The sequence below is a fragment of the Canis lupus genome, chromosome 8 (genome assembly GCF_048164855.1).
Source record: "Canis lupus baileyi chromosome 8, mCanLup2.hap1, whole genome shotgun sequence".
Lineage (NCBI taxonomy): Eukaryota > Metazoa > Chordata > Mammalia > Carnivora > Canidae > Canis > Canis lupus.
Genome location: NC_132845.1, coordinates 1,254,764 through 1,278,540, shown reverse-complemented (window position 1 = coordinate 1,278,540; position 23,777 = coordinate 1,254,764). Strand labels below are relative to the sequence as shown.

Below are 23,777 nucleotides of genomic sequence, written 5' to 3'. Positions count from 1 at the left end.
CTCATGGGCCAAAATTCAAGGGCCAGTCACTGGTTTTAGGGGAGTATTAGCATAGTGTCCAACACACGGTGGGCACCAAGCAAGTCACATTTATCCCATTTGATTTAATTTGATGCTGTCATTTGATTCAAATAGTAATTCAATCTAATATGTGCCAAGCACTGGTTCTGTGGACAATTCGGGGCAGTAGATATGGAGTAAACATAATTCTAGAAGGAGCTTAAACACTAGACTGGCTGAATCACCCTGGGCAACTCATTTAGCTTCTCTGTGCTTGTGTTTTTTTTTTTTTAATCTATAAAATTATTTATCAGATTATTTAAAACATATATTACTTTCAGACTCTAAGGTTTCCTGATAATGTAGGTTTAGTGCTTTCATTGTCTTTAGGGCATATACCTGAGGGCTACATGTTTTGATTACCTAGGGCTTTGAAAGTCAGGAAAAAGTTAATCATAGTACAGAAGGCAAAATGGACTCATGCATACATAGGCTTTGTAAATAGATAACATTAGAAAGCAGTGAGAAATACTGAAATATAACTAGCTTGTACTAAAACAATTGGCTTACATATAAAAAAAATATCATTGTTACCCTACCTCACACTATATACAAAGGTAAATTCCAGATTGATTAAATAAAAAGACATGATAAGCAAAACTTTAAAACTTTTGAAAGAGAATGTAGCAGACTATATAGTGGTGGAAAAGGATTTTTTTTAATATTTTACTTATTTATTTGAGAGTGAGAGAGAGCAAATGCATGAGAGAGAGAGGAGAGAGAGAAAGAGAAAGAGAGAGAGAGGAAGAAGCAGACTCCCTGTTCAGCAGGGACCTGATCCCAGGACCTCGAGATCATGATCTGAGCTGAAGGCAGACATTTAATTCACTGAGCCACCCAGGCATCCCAAAAAGGATTTCTTAAAGGAGGTCAAAAGAAAGGTAACAAACCACAAAGGAAAGTATTGATAAATTGATCCTATACACAGACTTAAGAAAAACCATACACTGGGAGAAGATATTTACCATGCATGTCACAGTAAAAGATTAGTATCCAGTACTTTTTAAAAAAATCTACAAATCAGGAAGTAAAAGACAACCCACTAGATAAATGGATAAGGGATATGAACAGAAGGTAAAAGCTGAAAGACTGTAAAAAAGCAGTCAAATTAAAAGTCTACTCATTGCATTCCAGTGTAAGGAATCCAGGTAGCCTTGCCAATGATTTGGGAGGAAGCTATTGAAGTGCTGAGTCATTTTAGACAACAGTTGTTGAACTATGGGTAGAAAAGCAAAGTTTTAACAGTAGAGCGTCTAAGGCATAGAGTCACGGAGGCGCTCAGTGGTTTCTAATGTTGACCGCTATAACAGAGAAAGCTCGTGGTAGCAAAAAAGGTAGAATGCAAACGGCTTCAAAAATCTGTTAACTTTATGCATCATTTTCCATTGTTCTGACATGAATCTCTTTATTTTTGACAGTCTTGAATTTGTATCCTAGGAACTTATCCCACTAACCATTTTGCTTATTTCCTGGGCATCATATTTCCAGTAGAGCTCTTCCCCAGTGGCTCTAATTGTCTTACTTGTTACTTCCTACCCCTGCCTGACTGCTGGAATTTATTACACACGCACGTGCACACACACATCTATATAGATGCATAGATCTGTTCAGAATTCTCCCTGTCTTGTGACTTACTCGTCTTCCTTCCTTCTTCATCTCCCACCTAACACCCAACACCAGGTTTCGTAGATTCTTGGCCTTTTCAGCCACAGCTTCAGATCTGGGCCATGAGTTCTGGGCCATAAGCCGAGGCCCCAAAATACATAGTGCGGTTTGGGAAAACCTAAGACTGGTGGGAGTAGCTTAGATCCATACAAGGACATCTTGAAAGGTAGCTGGGGTTACCTGATAAATGGCTTGACAGTAGACTGATGGTTTCATAAAGATTTGTTCTACCCCATGAAATAATCACTTTGGTTGAATCATTTGTTTTTGACAACTGATTGTTTCACTCTTGAGTTTCAAATGTACCTCTTACTTCTGGTTGATTTTTTTTTTTTCATTTCTCTACTTAAGAATACAAGATTTCTTTCTACCCTTCAGAATTTATCTTATCCTTTGTGAACCCCTCCTTTTGTTGATAAATCAGAGAGTTATTTTACTTGTTTTTGTCTCTACCACCAAATGCTTTCTGAACCACTACTGACAATTATTTTTTTAGTGTGATGAACTGTTGCTATGGGAAAATGTTTTGTTTTCGTGACATGAACATGTATTCCTGGATATGCAAATAGAATTTAGCTTGCTAGGCTGAATAAGGACTGGTTCTGAAATAGTGGGAAAATAACCTAGAATTTACATGAGGTATTAGAGGTTTGGAGTCCTAGAGACCTACATCTTGAATCCTTGGCTCAGTCATCAATGGGAAATTAGAGACATTAATTAACCTTTCCGAACTTTAGTTTCATCAGTCATTTAAAGACGATATTGTCACATTTCTTCAATTTTGAGATAATATCAAACATAAGATGAGGCAGAAATGTAATGCTAGGGATCCCTGGGTGGCGCAGCGGTTTGGCACCTGCCTTTGGCCCAGGGCGCGATCCTGGAGACCTGGGATCGAATCCCACGTCGAGCTCCCGGTGCATGGAGCCTGCTTCTCCCTCTGCCTGTGTCTCTGCCTCATTCTCTCTCTCTCTCTCTCTCTCTCTCTCTCTGTGACTATCACAAATAAATTTAAAAAAATTAAAAAAAAAGAAATGTAGGGGATTCCTGGGTGGCGCAGCGGTTTGGCGCCTGCCTTTGGCCCAGGGCGCGATCCTGGAGACCCGGGATCGAATCCCACGTCGGGCTCCCGGTGCATGGAGCCTGCTTCTCCCTCTGCCTGTGTCTCTGCCTCTCTCTCTCTCTCTCTCTCTCTGTGACTATCATAAATAAATAAAAATTAAAAAAAAAAAAAAAAGAAATGTAATGCTAGTATCATAAAATTGATAGATAATATCAAATGCCTTACACATGTCAATTTTAAAAAGTATAAATAAGCAGATGTTTTGTATCATGAAATTTAATAATACCTTTTTTTTTTCAAGGCTTTGTATTTTTTTTTTTTAATTTTTATTTATTTATGATAGGCACACACAGAGAGAGAGAGAGAGAGAGGGGGGCAGAGACGCAGGCAGAGGGAGAAGCAGGCTCCATTCACCGGGAGCCCGACGTGGGACTCGATCCCGGGTCTCCAGGATCGCTCCCTGGGCCAAAGGCAGGTGCCAAACCGCTGCGCCACCCAGGGATCCCCCAAGGCTTTGTATTAAGGAAAGTTTTATTCATAGTAGGTATAACTGGAGGTATGTATGGCACAGAGTAGGCATTCAAGAAATGGTAGCTATTATCATTATTTAACTCAAATATCAGTTGATATATTGCTATTGTTTAAAATTTAATAAAAAAAAATTGACCCAAACTCACAAACTCTATGTCATGTCTAATGTCCTACTTTTCTGCACGTCCTGTGTGTTTAGGTCTTCCCTGATAGTCCTTACTTCAAGTTCTTGCTTCTCTTGAACTTGACTCTTGCCTCACTTTGTCTTCTCTTATGCCCGACTTTCCCCATATTCACTCGGGTTTTGTGTGCATGACAGTACCTATTGAATGTTCAGAGTAACTTGATTTTATAACCCTAAAACATTGAAAAGTTATTATAGAAACTAGTCACTTTTGCTCATACAAGCTCCTTGGCTGTCTGACCACCAGAAAGTTCTTCTTAGCGATATTCTTTCTCAGACTTTGGGTTCCTGCTATGTTGCTGATTTATTCCTTTAATGGCACCTTCATTCCTACTCTCTCTATTATAAAAACTTGATAATTTTTTATGCAGAGTGCTTTTTTTCCTATGTGCATATTTAATTATATCCTTTTAATCTATTGGATTAACCAAGTACATACAAAACACTAACCAATATTCTGGACACATACAGACTTCTCTCCCGAAACAAAAGCCTGATGCTAATCACCAATATATTTTCCCAAATAGCTACAGTTCATGCGGGGTATATTTAATATTGTCTAAAATGTTAAACCCACCTTCCACTTGAACTTTACCTGTCTTCACACAACTGAACATGGCTGGAGGGAAACATAACCCATACTAACTGGTCTTTAGATTTATGACCATGAACTTTAGAGGTGTCCTTAATGCTTCTTGGAAATCATACTGGATTTTCTTTCTCTATTCACTGTCCTCATTCTCCTAAATAACCATTTCACACTTTCTTCTCTTTTTTTAACACCACAATATGAAGCTTTATTCTTTTCTTTCTTTTATCTCCAGCTTAGACTTTGCCCCTTGGTAATTTCATCTAGTCTTATGGCTTTTAACGTTACCTATTTCCTGATACTACACACACACACACACACACACACACACACACATACACACCCTGCAACACAGACAACCAGGACCATTTCCTCCTTTACCACTCTTTCTCTCAAGCTTCTCCCTATAAATCCAACTGCCTGCATAATATCTCCACTTGGATGCCAAATAAATATCTCAGGCTTATGTCCAAAATTACTGCTTCTTCATCCTCCTACAGTATCTGTTCCCATTGATCACATTCCAAATTATAGTTGGTGGCAACGCCATTCTTTCAGACATTCAAGCCTAAAATCCTAAAATCATCCTTGATGCCTCTATATTACATGTCCTCCTGAATAGCTTACACTATTGACTTTGCCTCTAATATACCACAAACTCAAATACTTCATAGGACCTTGTACACTCCCTCACACTGTCACTTTTTTTTTTTTTTTAACCAGATTCTTACAGAAAAGAGACCTCTTAATTGGTCTCTTTTCCATCTCCCTGTGCCATCCTGTAGACTGAACTCAATAGAATATTCAGAGAAAAACTGTTAAACTCTAAGTCAAAGCCCATCATGCCCCCTCTCAAAATACTGGTAGGGCTCCCCAATTTCTCAGAGTAAGAGCTGATGTCCTTACAATGATCATGAAGCTCTAGTAAATCTATGCCCTCAGTCACCTCTCTGCCTTTATCTCCTACCACTTCTCCAGGGCCTCAGTGACCCTGGTACTCACTAGGCGCACTCTTTCCTGAAGATCTTTGCAGTGGCTACTCCCTCTGCTGGAATCTTATCCCCTCAATATCTATATGGCTCATATACTCATCTTCCTCAACTCATTCTTCAAATGTCACTTTTACATCGAGACATACTTGACTGTTCCATTAAAATTAAAGTTGCCTTCTCTACCCCAGCTTGCCTGAAAACATTTATTGATTTATTTTTTCCATGGAATTTATTACTTTCCCACTTAATGTTTAATTTACTTACTAAATTTATGGCCCATTGTCTCATTTTCAGCTCCAGAATATAAGCTTTGTGTCTTTTTTAATTAATGATCTCCTAGTGGAGCTAGTATAGTGACTGGCAAATAATAGACACTTAGTAGATATTTATTGGATGAATATAAAAAAATAATACCCAGCAATTCATTAATTCACTCAATTAAAACACCCATAAAAATGCAGAGTTTTCAACATGAATAAATTGTGGTAACTGAGGACTTGAGAGTCTACTAGAAAAGATAAATTTGTCAATAGAGATAGGATAAAACATACTATTTCAGAATTATTAAAATAACCCTGAGGACATACAAGAGACTGACTTGGAAAATATGGATGACTTTAAACAGTGTCTTGGTGGCTAGTAAAATATAGCTGGAGAATGAAGAAAAAGAGTGTAATCTGAAGGGAGTAACATATATAGTACAGGGCAGTGGAAGTCTTTCACTTCTCTTCAATATTATGTGACTGTGAACAATTCAATTTAATAGGAGTGTGCGCCACAGGTTAGGGATTCATTCCTATATTCCCAGCATCAGAAACAATATCAGACACGTGGTGGATACTTTTTTGGAGAATGAATCAATGAACTTATTATAAAAATAGGGTTTCTGCCAAATGGATTTTAAAGTCTTTTTCAGTTTCATTATTCTAAATTATAATGGGCATGTTTTTAATTAGTATAAGGAACTTTGTAGTGATGAGACCAAACTTAAAAAAAAAAAAAATGGCTGTTAGAGAAACTGGTTATCTTCTCAACAAACAAGGCTTTCCATATTTAAAAAGCTACATGACCACTTCCCAAGACACCATACAAAATATTTCTAAATTTTATCAAAAGCTATACCAATGCCTGTCTTAACTCTAATGCTATAAAGATGATTAAAAAAAACATCCTGTCAGAAGCCATCCGTTGAATAAAATAAATCCAAACATTTGCCATCACAATACCTCCTTTGGATAAATCTCTGGTTGGTTTATAATCTTTTTTAAAAATATTTTATTATTTATTTATTTGACAGAGAGAGAGCAAGCACACAAACAGGGGGAGGGGCAGAGAGAGAGGGAGACAAGCAAACTCCGCATGTGGAGCTTGATCCCAGGACCCTGGGATCAGAACCTGAGGCCAAGGCCCCTCTGCTCGGTGTACAGTCTTACGTGATGTCATTGTCGAAGGCCTTTACCTGATTCCAGCCTGTCCTTTATGGCGATGTAAGTAACTCAATTTTTACTCCGGCTTAAAAGAGAAACTTGGCAAAACTATTTAAAAACCACAGGCATGATTTTGTGTGCTTCAAACTTCCTCAAGTGCTAAGAAATATCAAAAAAAAAAAAAAAAAAAGAAGAAGAAGAAGAAGTAAAAAAGGATGACTTTCATGTCATGGAAATCAGATGTGCTGTTGCTGAGGTAGTGTGTACACGACTCCGGCAGCAGAAGACTTAGGGTGGGACCTCAAAGCCATTGTTGATATTTTCAATTCAACAGCCTCTCAAATCAGCTGACCCTGCTCAAGGCTCCCAGCTGTCAGAGAGCCACTGGGTCACCAAGGAAGGCGCCCAGGATCAGGCCGTGCTCTGAAGCGGGAGCCCCCTACCCTGCCCATCTGCTACCAGGTAGACAGTTTCATTTGTATTATTTCCACCTCGAACTTTTGGCTCTCTTTCATCCAATCCTGACAAGTCCCTTTAGTATTAGACTCTACCTCGAGGGTCGCATGGCAGGGGAAACCTTAAAGCTGTTGCATAAACATTATTTCTGGTGGAAGTCACCCCTCCCAGGTGAGCTGGCCAGCATAATGTATAAACTTTTGGGGACACTTCTTTTGGCTGTTTGCCCAAAACCCTAGAGCCAGTTCACACTGTCTATACTTCTTGTCCCCTTTGGAGTGTGTTGAATAAGCATCACAGCTTATCGGTAATGAACACGGCTTCTAGAAACAGACATATCTGTATTCTAGTCCTGATGCATGATACCTACTTTGTAACCTTGGGCACATCAGTCTTCAGTTTTCTCATCTGGATGATAAGAATAATAGTGCCTGTTTCATAGGTTATAATGGATAATTAAGATCATGTGTAGCATATATAAAGTGTGAAACATCATGTCTGGTATACATTAGTGATGATTTTATAAGGGACAGTAATTTTATCCAGGACAGTCCATTCCTCACTTAACCTCAATCATATCACACCAGCTGCCAGACAGGATAAAGTGAATGGCCTCCAACTGATTTTATGTTTCATCTATTTAATTTTTCTACTGAAGAGAGTTCACTTCCAGTCCTTTGAAAGGATATGAGGAGTTCTGTACTAGGTCAGCCTCATTATTCAAGTCTATTCCCATATGTCGTTGATGCCAGCACAGACACATGAAATTTGAACAGTTAGGCTTTGTGATCAATACCATTTCCCTTAAAAATATTTATGCCTATTAGAAAACTTATTTTTAGACAATGTGGTCACTAATGTGAGAGCTTCTGAGTTACAACTTTACATTAAAAATAGAGCTTAGGAAAACTAAAATGAAATAAACACTTTATACAATGTCCTTTAATTGAAGATACCCCATTAACCTTGCATTCTATGAGAGGTGATGTTTCTGGAAACGAGTCAGTACTCTCAGGGGACAGATACCTAGAATATTATCCTGCTGCCACTGCATAGGAGGAGAAGAAAAAAAATTATTGATGGGCCCCTGGGGCTATTCAATGATACTCTGCACTGCCAGAAATAGGACACACAAGGGACAGTGACATGGTGAATATCAGAGCCATGCGAGTTATTCCTGTGCTACGGAAAGAGAGCGGAAGGGGTGCCTTCTGTTTGGGTCTCCAGGTGATACCATTGCCAATTGCTGCAATCAGGTTTATCAAGCACTGTGCTGCCTCAGAATTCCACAATAGTGAGCCCAAGTAAACATGTATTTATTCAGCAAATATCCCCTGAGCGCCACCACTGTGCCAGGTGCCAAGGCTATATTGGCAAGGAAGGCAAACAACGCTGCCCTCAAGGACGTTACCTATCAGAAGACCGACAGAATGAAAAGAAGGGTGGCTGTAAAGCTCATAAAGGGAAGCACGAACTCAGACAGGAGAGTTGAGAGCAGGACGCTAATTCCTCAACCCTCTCATTTTTATCTTCTCCCCGCACCTTCGCTCCCTTCTGCAAGTGAGGAAATGCTGAATGAATGCTGAGTCGCAAGGAGGGAAGTGAGGATGCTCAATCTCTCTGGTTTCTCTTTCGAATGAAGAGCCTCAAGGCCTCGCGCACCATAATCTAGCTTCCCCTGAGGAGCCGGTTCAGGAGAGAGGCTCTGGCCTTGCAGTGGCAGAGCAGGAAATGCTGAAGAGTTGGTTGAACTCGGGCTTCGGCATCAGCCAACGCACATTCTCCAGTCAGCTTCCTGGAACTAAAACTGAGCTGGTATTTTGACATCCATCCATCTGTCCAGGCCTAATTTCTTAATGGATTCTAAACTCAGAGGAGAAAATAAATATGTTATTTATCAGAGTAACTTATACTCCATCATCTTGGTGCCTTTGCCAAATATCTTAGAAGTAAATACAAAAATGTGGCATTTAAGAACCAAATTACTCCATTGGCTCGAGAGAGGGAGGATTTTGGCTTAAGCTGAGAAGGCACTGAGACTTAGCAGTGCTTCGTAAGTTTATATATTTGGAGTCTTTGTCTCTGGTTATTGAGGATGGTGACATGAAGTATTGTAACAACCGGGGACTATGCAGAATAATAACAAAGGAAAAATGAAAACATCAAAAGATCAAGGTGAATTAAAGAACATGATAGTTGTATTATTTCTGAGTCAATAAGGATGATGAAACACAAAGAATGGAAAAAGAGAGTTGCTTTTGGGGTTACTTCTCTAAAGAGAACCTGGAAAAGGCGGGGTATTGAGGAGCAGATGGCAGGTGCCTCGGTGCTCACTAGCCCCACGTGGCTCAGGCTCTGGGAGCATCCATAGCACTTATGATGCAGGAGACTGCATCGTGATTTTCCAACATAAATAAATATGGAGAATATGGAGTTTTCAAGTGTCAAAAAACTTTTATCAAAAGAAGCAATGGGAGTAACCACTATGAAACAAAAGTAAAGGGCCTACTCACAAGAAAAGGGTAGAACTTATGTCACTAAACAAAACTCATAACATGGTCTTTGACACCAGGAATTTTTGAAGGGAAAAGAGGTTTTACACGTGCCAGACAAGGAAGAAGGACATGTCTAATAAGATCTGATGACTGAAGCTGCCGCTTGTACCCAGTTCTAATGTCTTTGAAATGGGGCAGGGATGTCTGAAATACTGTTCTTTGAGAGCTGAGATGGTACGTAGGTGGATCCTTCCTCCCTACAAATGGCAAACATGGTGCTACACATAACTTTATGGGAGTTTTTCTCCTAAGAATTTTAATTGCACAGGCTGTAGCCTTCAGATAACTGGCACAAATTAACATGCTATTCTGTTTTCTATGAAATAGAAAACACAGAAATGGACCCACAATTCTATGGTCAATTAATCTTTGACAAAGCAAGAAAGAAGATCCAATGGAAAAAAGACAATCTCTTCAAGAAATGGTGTTGGAAAAATTGGACAGCAACATGCAGAAGAATGAAACTGGACCACTTTCTTCTACCATACACAAAAATAAATTTAAAAATGGATTAAAGACTTAAATGTGAGGCCTGAAACCATAAAAATACTAGAGGAGAACACAGGCAGCAGCCTCTTTGACGTCAGCCATAGCAGTCTCTTACTAGTCTCCTGAGGCAAGGGAAACAAAAGCAAAAAATAGACCATTGGGACTCCATCAAAATAAAAAAGCTACTACACAGCAAAGGAAACAATCAACAAAACTAAAAGGCAACCTACAGAATGAGAGAAGATATTTGCAAATGGCATATCTGATAACTAGCTATAGCCCAAATATATTAAGAACTTCTAGAACTCAACACCCCAAAAATGAATAATCCAATTAAAAAATGGGCAGAAGACATGAATAGACATTTTTCCAAAGAAGACACCCAGATGACCAACAGACACATGGAAAGATGCTCAACATCACTCACCATCAGGGAAATGAGGTATCACCTCACCCCTGTCAGGATGGCTAAAATCAACAGCACAAGTCACTCATCTGTGGAATTTAAGAAACAAAACAAACATGCAAAGGGAAATAAAAAGAGAGAGAAAGAGAGAGAGAGAGAGAGAGAGAGAGAGAGGCAAACCAAGAAACAGACTATTAACTATAGTTAACAGAACAAACTGAGAGTTGCTGGAGGGGAGGTGGATGGGAGGACGGGTTAAATGGGTGACAAGTATTAAGGAAGACACTTGTGATGAGCATTGGGTGTCAAATGTAAGTGATGAATCACTAAATTCTACTTCTGAAACTAATATTATACTGTATGTTAACTGACTAGAAGAATTTACATACAAATCTGAAACAAAAATTTTAAAGATTTTTTAAAAAGAAGTACACTTGCTGATGATGCATACAAGGTATTGTACGGAACTGTTGAATTACTACATTGTACAACTGAAACTACTATTACACTATGTTAATTAACTGGAATTTAAATAAAAACTTAAAAAAAAAAAAAACAGACATGCTGGCAAAACTCAAAATCAAGATTCCTTATAGCTTTCCTCTTTCCCTCAGCCACCAAGTGTCTGCTCTCATTTCTAGGAACAAGAGCATGGGCCTGGACTGCACAGAGTTCTGGATTCTGGGAATAACATTCTGTGGAGGCTAGAGATGCACCTGAATTTTTAAATTTTATAAGATGCATTGATGTGATAATCTTTTGTGTCCAAACATTAGAACGATTTTTTCACACAAGGGGCTTTAGGTCGGATTAATTCCACACTGAATATGCTTTAGAAACTAAACTCTTTCAGTAGCAAACAGGCTGCTGTCTATTCAACCCAAATCTGTTGAACCATTGGATTGGGGATCTCTCTGGGTCAGACTGAATAGAATAAGAAATTGGATTAAAGAATTTTGAACTTTATTTGCTTTTGTAAAGAGAAAGGGATATAACTTTTGGGGTACCCTTTATATCCATACTCTTCATAATAGGATTTAATTCAAATTTGGAACTTCTTTAGGATTGTTTTTAGATAATAGATCTATTTGTGATTCAAGATGAAAAACTAAATAAAGAGTGGATTTTCTATCTAGGATTCAGAAGGACTTTGAAGTTAGTTCCATTCTGCCTCATGTGGGAGGCAAAAGCTAATCTGCCCACCAGTTGCCTGTCAGGACTTTAAAGGATGAGTGGTTGATATAATGAGGTGTCCTCATTAACATAGTAGCATGACCATCCTAACTTCTCCCTGCTGGCAAACTAGCTATACCAATAGTTGACCATAAACTTGATGAATAAACTCAGGGAGTTGAAGGAATAAAAAGCTGAAAGCACTGAAAACAAACATGTATTCCTCATTTCCAATTTTTTAAAGGGGAAGACAATGGCGGGAGGAGAATTTCTACTCAACTTCCTTTTCCTAAAAGGAAAGTTTTAAAAAGAAGCTTCTTAGTTTCTCTTCAGTCCCAATGGAGGAAGAGTGACTTGTTTGACTCATCAGTTTTGGAGAAGAGTCTCAGCTTAGCCCTGTTCCTCTCTCCTTTGGGAATGGCACTCTAGCCTGCTCTCCATGATGCCTACAATTTGGAGGATTAAGACCAATCCAGGGATAGCTGTGGAAGTCCATTTGGCTGCAAATTTATAATCATATTCTTCAGTCAATTTTGCTACTTCTCTGTTTTTCTTCTACATCTTATTTCTCAGTTGGCTACTAACTCAAGAGATCAGGGCAGGGTTTTTATTTATTGCCTCCACTATAACCCTAACAAGGATAAGACTGTTCATATTGGCTTTCTGGGTGAACCTTTCAAAGACCCGAACAAATATAAGTTGTTGGGGTAGGCAAAGAAATAATATTGATGGTTGGTGGTGGGAGCACAGATTTTCTAGGCCAAAGGGAATAGCTGTGCAAAGGCATGGCACTGAGAGAGCAAATAATATATTTAATGAATTAAATCCAATATGACTGGTGCAAAAAAAAAAAAGTAGAAGATGTACAGATCTGTATATAGGAGAAGCATTGTTTAGAGCTTGGCTGTGAGGTTGAGATATTTGTTCTAAAGTAGGTTTATCAGATTAAGAAAATAAAAATATAAGACTCTCAGTTTAATTTAAATTTCAGATTTAAAAATAAGCAAATAATTTTTAGTACAAATATGTACAAAGCAACATTTGCAATAAATGGGATATAGTTATACTAAAAATTATTCGTTATTTATCTGAAATTCAAATTTCACTAAATGTTCTATGTTTTGTCTTACAACTCTATTCTAAGGGAAATGACAAAAGACTGAAGTCTTGAAAACATTGAAATGATACGATAAGGGATCAGAGAGAAAGAAAACTAGTCGTGCAGCAAAAGGCAAAAATCTCCAAACGTTCTCAAGTTCTTTTAGGACCCCTTTCAACGTGGCCTCATGATAAAACCAAAAATTATGAGAATCTGCTATATCCTGCTACTGATAATAATACTGTAAATGTAACCTGATGAAGATAAATTATAGTTTCAGTAATATGGCAAATGAGGATGACTTATACCAAAATAGGAAATTTGGCTTCTATCTCCTAGCATTCATGCTCTGTAGAGAAAAAGGAATACACACAAGTGACCAACAAGCACAGGAATTTCACTTGCAAAACTAAGCGCACTCGTTTTGCTTCCATTTAAATCTAGATTTCACACCTCCCTAATCCTCTACAAAGCATGTGATTATTGTGCCTGACTTTTTCAGAATGCAGTAACTTCTGCTGAGTGCATGGCCACCTCAGTCTGATTCGTAGCAAGGTGTTTTAAAATGTACTGACACTGCAATTACTAAAGCATGATCCATCAGAGAAATAATAGCATCCCCTGCTACCTGCAGAAGGAATGGGCAGATTGCCAGTAGACAGAAATTATTCTCCCAATTTAATATCCATTTTCTAAAGCACAAATTCTCATTTTTAATTATGACTTCATGTGCTTCCTAAGCATCTCTGTGCCCCTGCTTTGTAACCTTTTCCCTAGGAGTTCATATATCCATTGTTAGAGTTCTAATTGCAGCTCTCTGGAATAGAGTAATGGTCAGATTGGAATGAGTTGTTCTCACCTACTGATGGGTCAATTTATGGCCTGGCAACTGTGTGAGTACATGCATCACCGGGAAACCAGAATCTCCATAGGAGGTCAATAACTATCAGCAGTAGGTCTGATAGTTAAAATGGAAGGAAAAACAAAAGGCCAAAGATAAAGTTTGAGAAAGCATTTGACTTTTTTTTTTTTTTTAACAAGGCCAGGAATGCAGATGTAACGCACGGTAGGTATTTTAAATCATCTTCCTACCAAAAAAAGTTAACACATGCTATTGCTGATAGTCAGCATGTCCATCCAGTCCTACTCTTGGTATTACAAAAATGAAACTACAGTATAAGAAATAATTCAAGCCTGAATAAGTGGCTGCAGTTAGCACTTTTTGGCCACGCTAAGACCTCACTAAGTGACATAGAGTTCAGTAAATACATATTAAGTGGCTAACATTGGATGAAGGCTTATCACCTGCCAGTGATTATTATGGATACTTTAATGATATCTATTTAATATTCACTACAACCTGCCAAGGTAGGTATTATTCTCCTTATTAAACAAATGACAGAATTTAAATAGAAAGCACAAGTGATTAGCCAAGGACACAAAGCTCAGAGTGACAGACCAAAGGTTCAGTCTAGGCTATTGGACTCTAAAGCTGCGCTTTTCTCCACTATACTACTCTTATTGTAGGACTGGAACGCTGTTTAGCAATGGAGAACACTTGTGTGGCCCACAAAATATAAAGGTAGATTACTGGGTTGCTTTGCCTTGGTAAGATGTTCAAGTTGAACAGTTTTCTCAATTTCCCCTGGCTCTTCCATGACTTTAGGTAATTTGACAAGAATTCTGATACATAAAGAAAAATAAGTGGTTGGGAATCAAACTTGCACAAAGCAACAATCAGTTGTGTTCTTTGATTTAATCTGTAGCCATTCATTCTTTCATTCAATGATTATACATGTTGGATAAGGTGCATCCAATTTGATTATTTAGACATCATTTCTGACCAGAAGCACAGCCTACAGGGATATATGAGCACGCAATGAAACAATGAGAGTGGCAATTTGTACTGACAGTAAAAGCTACCCAGCTGTATTCTAGGTCTTTAATGCTCTAGAGAATATGTAACCCAGCATCCCAAAGACTCTCAATCTTGCTCTTTCTCCTACCTGCTTACTCAGGACTTTCCTGCCTCTTGCAAAATATCCCCAGAGATTTCTAGAAATATCCAAAAGGTGCTTCTTCTGGAACATGAACTGATCCATCAGCTCAGAGACTTTATAGTAGACACACTGATTAGGTGAGCCCCAGGAGGGGAGGAAAAACACTGTCCTGTTCTCATGAAATGCCTTATGGGAACTTCACCATTTTTGATGGTGACCCTAAGCCACCCCTCTCCCCTATACCACAGTGTAAGGATATTGCCCTTGATCTAATTTTGAGTTACATTTAGTTAATAGTGTGTTCTGTAGCAGAGCCCAGAGGGACACAGGGTCTCACAGACTCTCAGAAAAAAAAAAAAAAATGTCTCCAGCTGTAATTCTTTCTCTCTCTAAAAAAGCCAACAACTTATCCAAAGGATTAAGCAGGGACATATGCTCTGTTGTTTTTCTATTTTTATTTATGTCTCTCAAGAGCTCGAGACAAACAGATAAAACACAAACAAAACAAAAATTTCCCTGTCCTTTAACCAAAAAGCATTAAAAAAAATCTTATGCAAAATACTTGTGCAAATTGCAGCCACCACCCCACTAGTAATACACACAGCCTGACTCAGTCTGGGTTCAAACAGGACATCCTACTACATGTAGGACATGGCAAATGGGTAATAGGGACGTGAACACAGTAGTTAAGGAGCACAGAGGATCACTGTGTCTAGGAGTTCTGGAAATCTTTGTTCAAGTAGGGTCACTTAGGCTCCATCTTGAAAGACGAGCAGACCTCTGTTGTTCCACAAAGAGACATTATGTCACGTTGGACAGTGGAAATTGGAAATACAAAAGTTTGGATGTATAAAAGAGCTTGGAGTTCTTGCATGAGTGGGAAGTGTGATGTGTTTGGGATATAAATTGTGTTAGTGTGTGCATTTGGGGAGGCAGTTTGGGGCAGTGAGGCTGTAAAGGAAGGACGGAACCAAATTCACAGGGGCCATTGTTCTGGGATATTTTAAGTCAAAAATTTTCTAAGTGGTTCTCAGTGTAGGGAAGGGAAAAAAATATTTTCCTCTTCTACTCATCTTAGGTTCCTTGGTTAGGGTCCTATAAATTAGATGAACAAAAGATACATTATAAAGATAAGAAGAAAACCCAGAAGTTTATTAGCATGTGCATCACATGCATACGTGTGGGAGGACTCAGAGATGAGTAATTCACAGGTGTGGTTGGAATTTAAACTTATATAACATCTTACCAAAATAATGATAGATTTTACAGAAGTGACAAGACAAAGGGGAAGGACTTGCAGCTTTCAGGGGCAGCAAATGTGGGAAGACAAATATATGGGGAAACGAGGGGTAGATAAATGCTAGTTTTAGCAAAATTTGTTATGCTGACTTCTTTGATGCCTTCTCTGGGCTGATAAAGCTTAGAATCGTCTCCAATGATTAACTTTTGTCCTCTCTGGTAAAGAGGGGAAAAGGGGACACCTTTACAAATTTCTGTCCTACTTTTAGACAAATAGGAGGTGGGCAGAGAGCTTTCCTTGCATCTGCTTCTTTCAATTGATTTTAGCTCAAAATAATCCTTATGCCAAAGTGGCATATTTTGAGGTAGCACATTCTGCTATCCTTCATCATTAAAGTTAGGCTTCCATTTTTCCTAATTTGTTACATACTCTTTAACTCCATTTAGAGAAGAGGAAAAGATATTAAAAAGAATGTACATTAAAGAGGCTCAATAAATTTCAACATATGTAGTCAATAAAGACTTCAGGGGCAAACTGAACAATGCAATGCAGCCCAGGACATGTTATGTTAAGCAGAATCTTTTTACAGTTCTAAACATAATGATCTCATAATTTGCTTTAGTCAGATTTAGTGTTTATTGCTTATTTTTATTTAGCTTGAAATAGTCTATGATCCCACAACAATTGTAGCAATTGACATTTAGGTTACTATTTGAAGATGGTTCTCACCCACTTCCTTGATTTGCATTAGGAAAGCTTATCACTAAACCCTCCAGGTCTTTAGCCCCCTTCCTTGCTTTTCCCAGCAGAAGTTGGTAGGGAAGAGCATATTGTCCATGATTTTATATCTGGAATTCATCTAATAAGAAATCCTAAATAGGGGGGATTCCCAGTCTTTCTACCCTCTTCTCCCCAGCCCCAAAAGTTGCTGATGAAGAGTAAGGGAACTTTCTGTAAACTCAGGTTTCACTGTTCGTCTATTCAAAGGTCTAGATTACAGTGTAGGAAGATTAGAAATTCCATTTTTACCACATGTCTATGCCATTCCTGTATGCCATCATCTTCTCATGCTCATATTTCAATTTCCATCTGTCTAGCTCTTTTGTTGTTTTCTAGATTGGGTTAAATCAAAAGTAAGAGAAAAATAAAGTCTTTAAAAAAGATTTATTTATTTTAGACAGAGAGAGAGGAAGAGAATCTCAAGCAGACTCTCCCCTGAGCACAGAGCCCCACATGGGGCTCGATCTCATGACCCTGAGATCATGACCTGAGCCAAAATCAAGAGTCAGATACTTGGCCAGCTGAGCTACCCAGGCATCTCAGAAAATATATGTTTTTGATTGCCCTCTGCAAAATAAATATTCCTACAATTGACTGGATTCACCAATGGTATATATGGAACGCTTCACTAATTTGCATGTCATCCTGGCACAGGGGCCATGCCAATCTTCTCTGGATCGTTCCAATTTTAGTACATGTGCTGCCGAAGCGAGCAGACACCAATGGTATATTGACAATAATTTATATTCACTAGCAGTCGCTATTGCTCAAATTATTCTTATGTACATTTCCCCATTTCATCTTCACAATAATCCCATGGAGTTGGCAGTGCAAAGGTGTTATTCTCATTTTGCAAAGGAGATGACATCCCGGTGATTGAGTGGCTTGCTCAGCCTAGTCAGCTCTCTGCGTTTTGTCATCCAGAGAAATCCACTTGTGTCCTGGATTCACGAGACTGTAATAGCAGCATAACAGTAGTATTGCCGCACTGGAGTGGTGAGGGCATTAGTGTGAAAAAAGGTGTCTTCATATCTTTGTTCTAGTCCTTACTAGTTATGATTAGGTGAGCCACTTAAGCTCTTTGTCTCAGTCTCCTACCCTATAACATAAAGATAACATCCCCTATATCAAAGTTGTCATGTGCATTAAATGAGAAAATATATATATATATACACAGCACCAGGCCTGGTATATAGTAAGAACTAAATATATTATTGTCTAATATCATTATTATCATTATTAAGAAATAGTAGATAACAGGAAGTATAGTGTGTGATTGAAGGAAAATGGAAGTTCAAGTGTTGGTTCTGGTTCCCTCTCTGGGCCTAAAATTCAGATTCCCAAAACACAAGATTTTACTTCCATCCATATGTGCTTCCATTTCAAAATTCATTAGGTCTGATTGGCTGCTATTAATGCCGGTTGAGTTTGTTTGCTTTATAGTCTCACAGCTCTGTAAAATGAGAAAAAAAAATCCCCGAAATATCATTGTAGGAGCCATATTCATAAATCATTACATGTGTTGCTAGACCACTGTGAGCACTCAAATTTACTTTTATGATCATGCTCACTTTCATGTAACTTTGGGTCTTTTATTTGGTCAGTTAATGACTGTAGTAAATTATGAGGAAATGGCCTAATACCACTATTCCAACAAAATGATTTATTGATATTTAATATTAACAGTGCCTGAGAAAATCAGTAGGACATTTTGAACAAACATATCCATATCCTGCCCACCCAAGAGAGATTTTTATTGTTCCTTTAATGAGACAGTTAAGATGAAACAAGGAGATTCTTTTTTTCTATATATAGAAATGTAATTCTGTACACAGCCATGTAATTTGACCTTCTGTCATTAAAAGTAAATGTAATAAGATAATCAATAATAAACACTTTCCAGTGTAATTCAGCTTCATCCTTGCTGTCTGAAAGGGGCCATTGCTGTGGGAGGTGTATGTCTTAAAGATCTCTCAATCCTTGATACCTTGGGTGCCTATAATAGCAGGAGCTTTCAAAATCTAAATTACTCATTTCTGCTGTGTGCTTATTACCATCTTTCAGATGAACTAAATTAAACTTGCCACTTTGCACCATGACACAGGAGAAAATCATACAAGTTTTCTTTTAATGTTACTGAATTAAGTAAATAGAATTCTGTTCTACTTTGATTGTTGTATAAAAAAATCAAAAAAAAATCAAACATTGTAAACATTTGTAAAAAAAATCAAACATTGAGGAAGAAAAAGAAAGCATCCCATTTTTATGAGAAGTTCAGTATGTGAAACCAAAATCAGAACTGGGCATTACCTCTGAATGTTGTCTATACAACTGTTCTTTCCGCTTTATCTATCAGAAACTCTACCACTCAAATTCTACCCCCAATTCTAGCACTCCTATTTCTTTGTTCATTTCTGTCCTTGGAATTGTTTTTGGAGGGAAGTCGGGTTCTTTCGTGAAATTATTTCAGTTTTTGGAGAGAATGATTAATTCCTAAAAGAGAGAGAAAAACAGTAAGAAAGCTTGGGGCAGAACTTCTTCTTGGTTCTCACATTTCTCTTTTGTACTCACATTTAAAAATGTGTAGACTTCACCTGAGCATTGGAATTAGTGGGTTGTCTTGGAAAGTAATAAGAGTCTGGCCACATGAGAGACTCCTAACTCTGGGAAACGAACAAGGGGTGGTGGAAAGGGAGGTGGGCGGGGGGTTGGGGTGCCTGGGTGATGGGCACTGAGGGGGGCACTTGGTGGGATGAGCGCTGGGGGTTATGCTATATATTGGCAAATTGAACGCCAATAAAAAAAAAGAGTCTGGCCACATGCAGCCTGCGTTTCCATTTCCATGGGACAAACACCAGTGGGGGCTGAGCAGCAGTTGCCCGTGTTGGAGGCCCCTGAACTCTGGCTGGGCTGTTAGCGTCCCCACCAGTGTCCCCGCTCCAACCAGCCTGCTTCCCTCGGCTATAGTGCTAACATACCTACTGTAGACGCTTGTATTTATGTACCTATCGATCTATCAATCTAGATCTAGCTCGGGATACATACATATTCTCTGTTGTTGTTGTTATTAACAGCAGAAGACTGGTTCAAAGATAGGTAGGCAGCCTCACAGTCCGCCTCATCACTCCAACATTTTTCCTAGGGAAGCGTGACTCTAGGTGATTTACTCGGTAATTTCCTCATCTGTAAAACTGAAGATAATATTCATAGTTCCTACCTTGTGAACTTGTATGACAATCAATACGAAGCTGTACGTAAAGCGTAATGCCTAGAGCACGGCGGGTATGCCATAAACGGTAGCTACGGGCGTCCTGGGACACATCAAAATAAACGTGATTTTTAAAGTTGACTGTGTGTTCCTATCACGGCATTTCGTATAAAAGGCGCCCTGTATCAGGATCTTTGATTTTCACTTACATCCTCTCCCTTGAATGGTCTGGGATACTTGCCAATGGACATGCTGCCTCTGTCATTCAGGAGGAATCTTTCGGTCTTGAGCAGGATAATGAATGAATTAGGAAAGCCCAAGCAAACGTGTGGACAGACATCCCTTGTCAGAGCTTTGATTTAGATTCCTTGCAGAACAACAGAAATATTCCTTATGTTTCCATTCTTTTCGAAATGCAAAGAATGCCAGAGCTTCAAAAACAGGACAGAGAAATGCACTACCCTAGGGGAGGTGCTGTAACAAATTTAAAGACAGCCTCTAGGAATCAGGGTAAGGATGCTTTCCTCATTATTTTCCCTGTTCATTATTTAGCACCATTATCTGTTCTGATCCCTTCCTACAGATTTTCCAGGGCTCACGGGCTGCAAATGTGATTCTTGGATCCAGTACAGGGTCCGTAGCTCATCTAGAACGCAGTAGATCATTCAACATATTTCTGATTTACTGCCTTTAATTTCTTCTTCAGGAGCAAAAACAGAAGCTTGTGGGTGGAGGTAGACGATCTCTGATTACAACTATGGATAGAGAAATGGTTTCTTCTGACATTTTTCTTTCAGAGAGACTAAGCAAAATTGCAGCACAGTTTAACAGTACTCTTCTTAACTCACTGCAGGTTGCCATGGAAACAGGAATCTCGCATCAACAAGAAAGGCATTTAGGGAATCTGTTCGGCTCTAACATTAGCATGATCTAGGCTTTCCTGCTCACCGCTAACAAGTCTAGCATCTCTTTTAGAATATCATTAATACTCATTAAATTTCTGTGCATGTGCTTTCAGGGAGCTTCATGTTGCGTTTGAGGTCATTTTTATTTTTTTTTGTGAGTGACCGACTCAGCAGAGATACATATTTTGTAGAACTATATTTAGCTCATCTAGCACATGAGGTAAGACTCACTTTACTTACACTGTTATTTTCACATGATCCAGATTTAGATTTTAATAGAGGAGAACATGTTCGCGGTGGCAATTAAGGAAATCTGCTAATGTTTAGGAAGTTTATTTGTAATAAAGAAGAACCAAATGGGAGTTTTTGTTCTGTAAACGAAGTTTAATAAAAACAGACCCTTTGATCATTTACTTGTGTGGGGCAACTTTTAGGTTAGCTCTCATATGTAAGTTTCGTTTTGCTGAATAGTATTTTAGTGTTTGTTTTTCCGGATAGTTTACTTAGGAATCTTAAAACACTAAGAGATTATGTTGTTGGCAAAATTAACTGGACTTTCTTTCCCCATGAGCTGTAAAAAAATGTGATTAAAAAGTCATTAATTTGTTTAAAGCAGTTATAGCAATGGCTAAATTACCATTTTCTTTAATTTCACTAAAAAAGGATTTTTGGTAGACTTGGGGGAAAAAATAAGAGAAGTCCTGTTTGAATTACGTGTCAAACTTTTCAAATTATTTTCTATGTGCATTGAAATAAGTCACTGGTTCAACAGTTAATCTCCTTCTCTAGTTGAACGATGACCTCCTGAACTGATTCTGGGGCTTCCCATTATTGAAAGGTTGTGTGTGGCTCTCAATGCCAAGGGCTTTGGGCAGGTAGCAAGTTTTTGTGGTGAACACATTAGCTTTGGAATCCAAAAGCCAAAGTTCAATTCTCAGCTCCACTTCTGCCAGCTAGGTGACTCTGGACAAAGTACTTTTAACCACATTATACTCCCTTTTCATCTTGAAGTTGATACAAGGATTAAATGAGTTAGACTATGTACAGTACTTAAATTTTTGCTATAATATGCACATACTGGTATGGAATGGTTCATACTCAGATGCAATGAGTTTTCATTGTAGGTATCATTAACATACTAGTTTTATAGCTTGGATAATTGGAAAACACCGCTAAGCCAGATTTCCCTTTTTACTAAAATCAAACATCATAAAATTTAGCTCTTTTTTTTTTTTTACCCCTGAGCTTGTTGTTCATCTTGAAAAATGGGTTATAATTAATAAAACGTCCAAAAGCCAGAGGATAAGTAAGACATGAAAATAATAAGACCATGAACAGACTGGAAATGTGATTTATAGGTGGCAAATTGAACAAAACCAATCACCAACAAGTCATCTCCAGTTTTAGAGTCAAAATGTGCCTATCAGCTGTCTTGTCACTGGTTTACCTAGCTTGTGGATCATAATCAATTAGTCTGTAATAAAATATTTATCACGCACAGAGTCTATGATTTCTCGAACTTGATGTTTAATTTCTTTTATGTTGAGTTTTAAATACATAAATGAATTCCGTCCCTTTTTTTTCACCTGAATTGGAAGCCAAGTGAATAGACAAAGCAATAAATAAGATGGAACCCAAAAGTTAGCTTACTTAGCTCTTAAGAAAACGGCTTAGGTTGGGGTTGCAGTGAGAATTTTAAAGCTGCACCCCCGGATCAGACAAATGTAAACATCCAGTCATGGGAAGCACTGGAAAGAATCAGCCCTCCCTCATCTTGTATATCTGGTGACTCTTTGTGTGTCCAAAATCCTTCTATATGTGTATCAGTCAGATTGAATTAGGGCCTACCCCGATGGTCTCATTTTCGTTTAAACATCTCTTTAAAGGCCATATCTTCAAGTATAGTCACATGCTGAGACAGTGTGGGTTAGGACTTCAACCTGAATGCCTTGGGGAGGACACAGTTTAGCCTATAACAATAAATGTTCTCCGTAGGAGCATAGTGATAACAAGATTTTGCATTGTAACTAATTCTTCCATAATTGTCTTCTTCCTTTTCTTTTTGAAAAAAAAAAAAAATCTCCTTCGACAGCTTTTTCAGGAGCTAAGCTGCCTTCACAATGAGAGATAAACCTAGCTTATAATGTCAATGATGTACAGGAACAGAATGAGGAATTGCCAAGTCTATCTTAAAAACATCATCTACCACCTAGTTTCTTGATGGATATATTAAATCCCAGCAAGTTCCAATGCTCCAAAGTGGTCAATCATTTCAGAAATACCAATTAAAATTAAAAGATAGATAACTTATTTTTTTTAAAAACTAAGGATTATACTTTACCAAGGATTTATTTTGTTATATTTCTATGTGACATGCGGTTCTATAATCTATAATAATTTCCTCCTGGAGAACAGTTTGTTTTAATAAAGCTGAATACAGAGAATAAGGATAAAGATAAAGCCTGTTAACTTTGAAATGAATAACTATAAATGAAGTGAAATGAAGTGAAGCCATAAAGAAAAGTCATTTGTTCTTTCATAGCATCTTTCCACAGAAACATCAAGAACTTTATAAATGGTTCTTGGTTAAGTTATCTGGTGCACTGACCCTGAAATTCACCCCTGTATTCAAATCTAAAACTTCCAAATCTTGCAGCCTGACTGGGGAACAAAAAGAAAGAAATAGAAACTTCTTTTAAAATTCCCAGGACCATACCTACCTTTATTGTGGTCATTGTTCATTGCTATTATGTTCATTGTTTAATATGCTGGATAATGGGAAAGACCTGTGATTAAGCCTTATCCCAAACTTCTGGCTTCCACTTCAATCTATAGGTAGATAAATGGAAAAATTGGAATTAAGAGGAAAAAAAAACCCTATGGTTTTAATTGTGTTAAAATTACTAATATAAATATCAAGAGCTAAGATGAATTAAATCCTATCTCAGGCCCTGA

The 23,777-nt window shown here is 38.1% G+C and overlaps 2 long non-coding RNA genes and 1 other non-coding gene across 5 annotated transcripts in view; 1 reads left to right on the top strand and 2 right to left on the bottom strand.

The window, feature by feature from the left end:
* LOC140637763 (uncharacterized) overlaps window positions 1–23,777 on the top strand; it is a 71,431-nt gene that overhangs the window by 7,844 nt on the left and 39,810 nt on the right. The window lies entirely within an intron of this gene.
* The window catches only part of LOC140637762 (uncharacterized), a 50,728-nt gene continuing 35,224 nt past the window's right edge, over window positions 8,274–23,777 (bottom strand). The window contains exons 3-5 of one of the 3 annotated variants that reach the window (XR_012034794.1): window positions 23,543–23,651; window positions 19,755–19,900; window positions 18,510–19,202 (exon numbers count right to left, since the gene is read on the bottom strand). This is a non-coding gene — a long non-coding RNA (uncharacterized lncRNA). Of the gene's footprint in view, window positions 8,831–18,509; window positions 19,203–19,754; window positions 19,901–23,542; window positions 23,652–23,777 lie in introns of those variants that run through there. The other 2 variants (XR_012034795.1, XR_012034796.1) reach the window with 2 other exon arrangements.
* Window positions 17,319–17,425, bottom strand: LOC140639293 (U6 spliceosomal RNA). The gene has a single exon (XR_012036064.1). It is a non-coding gene; the product is annotated as a U6 spliceosomal RNA (small nuclear RNA).